Below are 8,869 nucleotides of genomic sequence, written 5' to 3'. Positions count from 1 at the left end.
CTAGGGTAAAATTACTCCGAACCATCGCTTTAACGTACAGACATGTTGAAATAACCGTTTTGTAGGTCTGGAGTTGGACAACAGAGTAACTTTTTCAGATTTTCTTAAAAGTTTATACTTTTTGAGAAATAGGGGATTAAAAATGGTAAAAAGCTAATTTTCCCCCCATAGACTTGAATGGCTGTGATGTCATAATGGCCTAAAGCCAGCTGCGCTCGTTAAGCTCCCAGAGTAGTTCCCGGGCAAATTAGAACACTGGCACAGGTGTCACCTGAGAATTCAACGGTCTCAGCTTCTAATGCATACAATCTGGTGCTCCCTAAAACTACACATCCCGTAATTAACTTGTGCACATGCGCAGTAGCGTTCTCCTTGCCTCATTTATTCCTACCGATTCTACAGGCACTGCTGCTGTCAAGCATCCTATTGGAGAAAGTTTACGTTCTTGTTGTCTGGTTCGTCCAACAAACGACGACGAAACGGACGTTTTCCTACCACACCCAATGTAGGTTACAATTATTTGTGTTTTGTATTTAAATGGAGTGTGTGAAGTCTGTTTAAAACGACTCGGCTAATCAAGTAAGCAAGCAAGCTGGCGTTAGCTTTAAACTTGTAGCTTAGCAACATAGTAAGTTCATGTTTCTAGGTTCGCGGTTGTGTGCAGTGGAGGCGGTAGCAGCTAGCTAAGCACTCAAATTGCCAGCCAGCCGCCTTTCGCAGCGATAGCTGGCCTGACGAGGGAAATGGCAAACAATCACTGGCTGAAACTTAGCCTTTGTTTTGAACTACGTTTGTATGAGTGGCTCAATGAGTTAAATCTCCAGTTACAAGGCTAAGACAAGCACCTACCTCACCTAGCAGATCTAAGATTACTGCATTCACCAAAAAACTTGAGGTAGGCCTATGGGACAGGCGCCTCGATCGCGACAGTATTATGCCTTTGAGAATCTGAGTGAAATCACTGAAACGTCTGATTCGGGAGCCACTGTAGGCCTACAGTACATCACATCCCTGCAAAGTTTATTTCAAAAATATTTCCCAACCAGCAGTGATCCATTTAATGCAGCATTGGTATTTCATTGAATATATTGTACAATGCTGTAAAATATTGGCCTAAGCTTCCTAATATGTTGCTGGAAAACAGAAATATGTGTGTTTAATTTACAATGGCACATTATGTATGTATTTATTATATCTGCAGCACCAGCTGATTTTAACTCTGCTGCCGAGGATATATTTGGAACTTGTCATTATTTCAATAACATTTACAATTTTAAGTTTGACCTTCCACTTTCTTAGAGCGATGAGGGACAGGTGGGGTTTAAAAATGCCCCCTTGATGAAAGAAAAAGTTTGAGAACCACTGGCGTAAAATAACTTGATTGTAGGCTTAGCTGTTTGTTGCTCAGTTGAACATATTTATCTAACAGCTGTCCCCCCCCCCTTCTATTTCTGTTTGGTGCCGCTTCACTCTGCTACTGAAGGATCAGGCTGACTGCAACTGCTATGGATGGCAGGAAAACACAGTACACACGAATTTCTAGATGAAGAGTGAATAAATGCACTTGCTTAACTGATAACAAGTTGTCAATGGTTATTTTTGCAAGCTTGTGTAGCCTAAACAAGACATACCTAGGCCTAGCCAAATTTATCCTGGCTGTAGATAAAGCAGGATATGAATTTCCCAATATTTTGCCAGATTAGGCTAATAGTGGTTTACTGAGGTTTAATATCAATTGAAATACCACTGAAATCACGTTGATCTTTAGTTTGGTTGTAATTTCAACATTGTTTCAATATTCATTTTAGTGGAAATACCATTGAAATCCCATTGATCTGTAGTTAGAATTTCAACGTTGCTTTAATATTAATGAAGGGTGCAAAAGTGATGTAGAATAAATGTTGCAGTGCGACGTTGATTCAATTATTTTAACGTTGACAAAGTAATTGTTAGCTGGCTGCAGAATGAGCAGTCATCAACACCAACTGAAAGCCCCGTTTTGCAGGTACAGTAGTCTTGCATTGCATACTCTGAATTACATTTTCCAAAAGCCAGCTTTCATGCTTGTGTCACAACTTCAGAACGGCTTGACGCACATGCTTCAAATTTGGTGTGAACATTTGTATGGACTCAATGATGAAGTCAAATGTCAAGGCCAAACCCACCTTGAGTGTGATATCTCAAGAATGCCTGACGCACAAGGTTTTTTGGTACAAGGGTTTGTATGAACGCAAAGATTAAGTGATTCAATGTTTTTTTTTTCAGGAATCTCCCCACCAACATTAACCCAGCAGTTTTCCATCCACTATTGTAATTCCTCTGGCATTACATTTCTAGTTTAAACTGACACAGAAAGCAAAACCTCTTCTCAAGTCTTCAAAAGCCTAAACACATTTTCTGCTTTACACACATTTTGCAATTCAAAATGCCACTTTTTAAATGCACTGAACACAGATCTCTGCATAAAGACACAACAATCTGACATACAGGGCCCTATCATGACATTCTTAAGTGCATCGTCACTCGTTAAAAGTCCATTCAAATTTAGTAGGATGTCCAGTTCACATTGGGAGAGGTTTCGTTATCAAACGTGGAGCGCATGGCGCAACAAGGTGTTCCTAGGTTTTTCAATCAGTCATATGGGTGTGTTTGGGGCGTAACATCATTTTAAACCAATGAGAATGACATCTGTCATTCCCTTTACGGCGCAACGCGCGATATGTCAAATAAATGCATCGGTATTTTGGCATTCAACGGCGCATTTGAAGGAGGCTGCTTGCGAGACCGTATGGAATAGTCATTCTTAAACCATGCTTTACTAAAAACCTAGCATAGCCTTCACGCATTTGCACTCGTCTATTATTTTAACTCATTGGCAAAGTGAAACTAACTTCACCAAGGAGTCAGTCAACGACAAGACAGTTATATGCAGTTACTTTCACTATTGACTGACAATGGGTTACCACCGAAAACATAGGCTGGAAAAAGCAACACTTACCCTAATGTTCCTCAAATGACTGAATAAAACAACATTTATCCTGCAGAGGAGTTGCTTATATCTCGTGACAGTGGACTGATCAGCTGTGCTCCATAGTGTCTCTCGCCTCTCCCCTAATCACTTTTAACCGTCATTACCAATTTGCAAATGATGGTGAATAATTGCTCATCATGAGATGTACTGTACTGTCCTCCCTGTGTGTATCGAACACAATTTGACAGCCAGCCTAACTCCTTCAAGAAAACTCGCGAGTCAGGTTTTAGCCTCCAAGCTCCGGTTTTAATGAATAATGAGTAAAACTGAAAATGATACAAAACATATGTATTCAATATTCAATATCTGAAGAAATATACGATTTAAACAGATGAAAAAGTATCCATCAATAGCTGATCAGTAGACACATAGAAGGCAGCATGGTTTTATCAAATAAAGATAGATTTATCAGAAATTACCAAATAATGTCACTAAATTTACAATCTACTTTAAGTAAGCAATTATTAAACTTACGGACGATGCTTTTCAAAGGCTCTAACATACAGGATGTAGAAAGATGATAATTCAGCAAATAACTCAAAATGTGCTGCTGCTTATCAAGATGGTTGTCCTGGTTGCTATGGCTGTCATAAATCAAACAATACAGCATAGCTGTCATAACGACTGCACATCAGAAAGAACCACTAGATGGCACTAAACTGCCTATAGGGCTTATTCGCAAACACCGCCGCGGCCATATTGTTGATATGACATTCCAGTTCTATAGGCTATATTCTATGTGACAATCGCCTGTAGCGCGTAGATTTGAGCTGAGCAGAGCACAGTAGCCTAACGGCTTCATCTCGTCAATATAAGTAAATAAACGTATGGACCCATATCTAATAGCATTAAGTAAAGATCCGTCATTATTGTCAACTGTAAATTACCCCGATATTTATTTTTAGCCTAACTGTCTTGTTCATACATCGGCACACGTCGCAGCTGAAGGGGACAAGCGTTCAAGTCGCCTGAGTCAAGGTCGGCGAACTTATATTTGTTCCACCAACGACATCGTCTAACATTGCCATGATCGCAGAGAATAAAGTTGCATCTCATTGGACTGCAATTGTATCTTGCGTTTGCCTGTTGCTCACAACCTGCAGCCAAGGACTTTGCTAAAGTAGTTTAAAGTGGGTTAGCCAGTGATCGTTTTTGTCTGATAACTTCTACAGGAGGATCTATGATGCAACTACATGTCTGGCAGAAAGGGCTAACATATTCTCTGTAACATTTCCAAAATCCAAGTGAACAAAACACTATACAAATCAGAAGTATCTACTGATATCTTTCTCCGCTGAGTTTGTTCCTACTATTTGCCACTTGCCGTGCCACTAAGACAAGCTGAAAAGGGCGCATCATGAATAAATATATTAGCCTTTAGGCTACTGTAAACGTTGGCTAACATTGCCTACCTAGCAATGCTATGCAAATGCAATTATGTCCAAAGGTAATCTATGGTAGGCGATTACATCAGGCTACTGCTGATGTCTCCGCATTGCATAGGGGCAGCTGTCTGCGCTGTCTAAAACGTATTTAACTTAAGCCCACAGAGGACAATATAATATAGTATTAATAATACAAATATAATAATGGCGATGTGAGGAGTTGGCTGTAAGTTTAGCCTAGGCTATTTATCATATGTAGCCACAAGTCTCTCCTGCGCTGACTACTTCTCAGTCTCATTCTCTTCTCGTTTTCTGACCATGTCAACATTGAGCAACGAAAATAAGGGAGATTTTCCGGGTTACTCACCCAAAATACAGGGGAATTTCAACATTCGTCTTTCTGTTGCTATCCCTCTGCTGAGAGCAAGAAGTCGTAGGACTACAAAACTGCTGCACTAATTAAACGAGGTGTGAAGCTAAGCTAGGTCTAATGAGATTGTCATCAAATCGTGCTCTCTCCCACACTGTTCGGATCACTCTCAAGCAAAACGATGCTTTAAAAACATATTTTCGCTGCAAGGGCAGGGGGTACAGGACAACAGTAAAGAGACGGCCAAGTCCGATGGGGCTAATGTTATGAAAGTAATAAAATATGGGATATTTTACGGGAAAATATTAAAACAGGAAGACACCTGGAAAAAAGTTGACAGGTAGGCTATGTTTCTGACAGTGGGTGAATCTAGGGCTATTTGCTGTTAGAACGGCCTGTATTGCTGTTGTTATAACGGCCTGCACTGTAGCCTAGGCCTATTGCACAACATAGGCCTACCATCACGTTAAATTTTGTACAAATAAATAAATAGCCTACAGCGATCATACCGGTGCTGTCGCGCTTGTCAATTGACAGCTGCATTAAATAGACCCACCTATGCATTTTCTATATCAACAAAATGGCCGCTGCGAACGTTATTACCTGATTATTACGTAGATCGAATAAGCCTAATACTAACTAACTAAAATTGGCAGAGGCAGAACACTCCCCGTCTGGCATCTGTAAGATGTCACATCAACTTGAATCTAGATAAAAGGATACATTTACTCTTCTTTTCCCATCAGCAAGATGATTTCTGACACAGGCCTTAGAAACTTCTTGATTGTTCCTTCTTTTGTCACCTTTAACTCCACTTTCCGGACTTTCTCATCTTGACCAGGAAAAACGGCTGTGATGACTGCCATGGGCCAAGTATTGCGAGCTGCCTGAGCGTCCCGCAGCAGGACGAGGTCACCTAATTGAATGTTGCGCTGTTCATCTTGCCACTTTCGACGCGGTTGCAGTGTTTGGAGGTACTCTGCTCTCCACCTGTTCCAGAACCTGTTGGCCATATTCTGCACCTGCATCCATTGTCGTTTGTAGAGATCCTTTTCGGCAAAGTCTCCAGGCGGCGTCAGAAAGTTGCTCTTTTGAGTAAGTAATGCGGAAGGTGTTAAGAGGAAGGGCATGTCTGGATCAGTTTGGATAGGGACAAGCGGTCTGGCATTCATGATGGCGGACACTTCGGCCATCAAGGTGCACAGGACTTCATGTGAAAGAGCTATCTTAGTCTGCATCAACATGGAATCCAGTATTCTACGAGCCACTCCTATCATGCGTTCCCAAACCCCTCCCATGTGAGAGGCATGGGGGGGATTGAATTGCCATGTACAGCCTTCTTGGCTGAAGTAGCTTTGGACACTTGGTTCTTTCATCACCTTATCAAATCCAAGCTCCTTGCTGGCTCCAATGAAATTAGTGCCACAGTCAGAGTGGAGTGTCTTTGCTGGGCCCCGAATGGCAAAAAACCTTCTAATAGCATTGATGCAGCTTGAGCTATCCATAGATTCAATGACTTCAATATGGACAGCGCGAATGCTCATACAAGTGAATAGTACTGCCCAACGTTTGCTCTGGGCCTGCCCACCTCTGGTTCGGCGTGCAGTTATGTTCCATGGACCGAAAACATCCAATCCAACATGAGTGAATGGTGGTGACACACAGAGACGTTTTTCAGGCAAATCTGCCATCTTCTGCCTCTCTACACTGCCACGAAGCTTCCTGCAGAAGATGCACTTGTGTAACACCTTACTAATGCATCTCTTCCCACCTACTAGCCACAGTCCTGCTGCACGTATGGCTCCTTCAGTAAAGTGACGCCCTTGATGGACGACCCTCTCATGATGATGGCGTATCAGAAGTAAAGAGATGTGATTGCCACCAGGTAAGATAAGGGGATATTTCTCATTATTGCCCACCTGTGCATTAGCTAGTCTGCCACCAACTCTAATCATGTCGTCTTCATCTAAGAAGGGATTCAACTTTGAAAGTGGACTGTTTTTAGACACTGTGCTGTTTTGAGATACTGCCTTGTTCTCTTCAGGAAAGGCCACCTTTTGCACAGACTGAATGATGATTTTTTTTGCTTGCGACAGCTCTTCAGCTGTAGAGTGTTGATTACAGCGATGCCATCCTTTGCATTTTGCGTTTTTCCCAGCACAAGCAGACTTGAATGAACGGGCCACATGAATGAGAGATGCAACTGCTTTAAGGAGGGTGGTCCATCTTGAGAATCTCTCAAAACGTTCAGGGCTAAGCTGTTTTGGACTTGTTTGGGTGACATATGTTGCTGCTTCAGGCCGGATATCAGCATCGCAATCTGGATCAATCAGGTGAAACGGGTCCTGATTGGTTGTGTTCAAGTCATGCTGTTTGCGTAGGAAAGCTGGTCCTGTCAGCCAGGAAGTACTCGCCAGCTGTGAAGTAGACACTGACCTTGAAGCATGGTCTGCTGGATTATGCTCAGTAGAAACATAATGCCACTGCTCTGGTCTGGTGAAATGTCTTATTCTTTGTACTCTATTATGCACATACACATAGAAGCGTTTGGTTTCATTGTATATGTATCCTAGAACAACTTTACTATCACAGTAGAAGTGTATGGCATCTGGCTCAAAGTCGATCTCTTCCACGATGAGTTCAGCTATTTCTACTGCTAGCACTGCAGCACACAATTCAAGTCGTGGTATTGTGAGGTCTACTTGCGGAGCTAACTTTGCCTTTCCTAGGATGAATCCAAGCTGGTAGGCCCCATCCTCACTGATGGTTTTGAGGTAGGCAACAGCACCAATAGCCTTGGTGGATGCATCTGAAAATATGCAGATCTCTTTTCTTTTAGCTTTTGACAGGGACTGTGTTGTATAGGTCCGAGGCACATGGAGCTCCTTAAGGTCTTTTAGTGAACTACGCCATGTTTCCCATTCTATCCTCTTATGTTCAGGCAGAGGCGAGTCCCATTCCATGCTGTCCACTGAGAGTTCCCTAAGCAAGAGCCTTCCCTGTATTGTCACAGGTGCTACAAAGCCAATGGGGTCATACAGGCTATTTACAGTTGACAGTACGCCACGTCGTGTGTAAGGTTTGTCGTTCTCTGACACCTGAAAGCTGAATGTGTCTGTAACAATTTCCCATGTAAGCCCAAGGCTGCGTTGTGTGTGCGTTGTTTCTCCATCAAGATCGAGATCCTTTACATCTTTGGCATGATCCTCTTTGGGGAAGGCCTTCAAGACATCAGTGCTGTTAGAGGCAATTTTGTGCAGCCTCAGATTCGACTCAGATAACAAGGCTTGTGCTCTCTGAAGAAGATGAATGGCTTCAGCTTCTGTGGGCAGTGAGACAAGCCCGTCATCCACATAGAAATTGCGCTCTATGAAGTGCCCAGCAGCAGTGTCATACTCCTGTTCACACTCTCGGGCAGCTCGTCTCAGTCCATATGTCGCCACGGCAGGAGAAGGGCTGTTGCCGAAGACATGGACTTTCATACGGTATTCTATTATGTCCTTTGTCAGATCATTGTCACGATGCCATAAGAACCTCAAGTAATCTCTGTGGTCCTCTCTCACCATGAAACAGTGAAACATCTGTTGGATGTCTGCTGTTATGGCCACTAGCTCCTTCCTGAAGCGGATCAGGACACCTAACAGGCTGTTATTTAAGTCTGGCCCGGTAAGCAGAACATCGTTAAGAGAAACACCACAATGTTGTGCACTGGAGTCGAAAACAATCCTGATCTGGTCAGGCTTCTTTGGGTGATATACGCCAAATGTAGGTAAGTACCAACATTCTTGATCCTCTCGAAGTGGTGGTGCAACCTCAGCATGATCATTGTCGAAGATTTTCTGCATGAAGCCTATAAATTGTTCCTTCATTGTAGGTTTCTTCTCCAAAGTGCGGCGCAGAGAGGAAAGACGACTGAGAGCCTGTTGCTTATTATTAGGAAGGCGTGGCCGGGCGTGTCTGAAGGGTAAAGGTGCGACCCAGCTGTTGGCCTCATCTTTATACATGTGTTCATCCATAATTTTCAGAAATTTCCCATCTTCTATAGAAAGAGCGAGTTTGTTGTCATCTTTAGTTTTCTGAAAG

Source organism: Alosa pseudoharengus, unplaced genomic scaffold, assembly GCF_046254945.1.
Source record: "Alosa pseudoharengus isolate Yale_2024_CS ecotype anadromous, Long Island Sound unplaced genomic scaffold, YU_APseudo_1.1 YU_APseudo_1.1_scf_3, whole genome shotgun sequence".
Taxonomy (NCBI): domain Eukaryota; kingdom Metazoa; phylum Chordata; class Actinopteri; order Clupeiformes; family Clupeidae; genus Alosa; species Alosa pseudoharengus.
This window is presented reverse-complemented; position numbering follows the sequence as displayed.